This window comes from Pinus tabuliformis, chromosome 2_2 (genome assembly GCF_031772625.1).
Source record: "Pinus tabuliformis cultivar Carrire ecotype Pingquan chromosome 2_2, CPIR1, whole genome shotgun sequence".
Classification (NCBI taxonomy): Eukaryota; Viridiplantae; Streptophyta; class Pinopsida; order Pinales; family Pinaceae; genus Pinus; species Pinus tabuliformis.
The window spans coordinates 556192253-556193571 of record NC_142300.1 but is presented as its reverse complement, the minus strand read 5'-3'; positions in this window follow the sequence as shown (position 1 = coordinate 556193571).

Here is a 1319-nt window from a genome sequence, read left to right as displayed (position 1 = left end):
AATTTTGTAGTACTGCCACTGTTTTCTCGACCCTGAAATGCCCAGCAGCCCGACTGTAGTGTGCTTCCCAAATCATCTTGGCACGCTCGCTTGAAGGAACACAAAGGTGACCGAGGTGGCATAATAGGGCATCCTGGAGGTGAAAATCTGCAACCTGCCGACCCTCCAAGAGTGTCTGGTATGTGTGGCCAAATTCTGGGTCGCTTTTGTAGAGAAGTGGCCAATCAGAAGTCTCGTGCCCGCAGGAGTTGAGCACGGTGGTTAGCGCCATGATCGGTGGTCGACTGAGGCAATCTGCAACATTATTGGTGCTGCCCTTTTTGTACTTGATATTCAAGTGAAACTGTTGCAGGTATGTAGACCACTTCTGATGGCGATCATTTTGCAATTTCCCTTGGGTCTGTATGAACTGCAGAGGTCGGTGGTCTGTGTGGATGACCGTTTCCTTCCCCAAAATGTAATGCTTCCATTGTCGGCAGGCCTGTACAATGGAATACATCTCTTTATCATAAGTGGGGTACTTCCGGATTGTGTCTGAAAGTGTTTCACTGTGATATGCCACTGGATGTCCATGTTGAGTAAGGACTGCCCCAATAGCATAGTCAGAGGCATCTGTCTCGACCTCAAATGGTTGTTGTAAATCTGGTAACGCGAGCACTGGTGCCGTGCAGAGGCGATCCTTCAACTCCCTGAATGCCTTCTGTTGAGATTCAGACCAAAAGAATTTTGCTTTCGCCCCACCCTTGGTGACTTGACTCAAGGGCCAAGAAATATGAGAAAACCCCAACACAAACCTGCGGTAGAAGTTGGCAAGACCTAGAAAGCTGTGCAGCTCTGTTAGAGTGGTTGGAGAGGGCCAATCCCGAATGACTTGGACCTTGGCTGGATCGACATGCACCCCCTGTTCATCAATGATGTATCCCAGATACTGAACCTCGGTCATGCCAAAAGTGCATTTCTCCAAATTGGCACATAGCTTGTGTTGCCGCAGTGTTTGGAGAACCTGTCGGATGTGGTGGAGGTGCTCTTCCCAACTCTGGCTGAAGATCAGAATGTCATCCAAGTATACTACTACAAAGGAGTTGGTGAATGGCCGCAAGATGTCATCCATTAGCCTCATAAAGGTTGCAGGAGCATTCGTCAATCCGAAAGGCATGACCAACCATTCGAAGAGGCCCTCCTTGGATTTGAAGGCAGTCTTCCACACATCTGAGGGTTCGATTGGTACCTGGTGATATCCTGACTTCAGATCGATCTTGCTGAAATATTTCGCCCCCTTTAGTTGGTCTAGGAGGTCATCAATCCGTGGGATCGGGTAC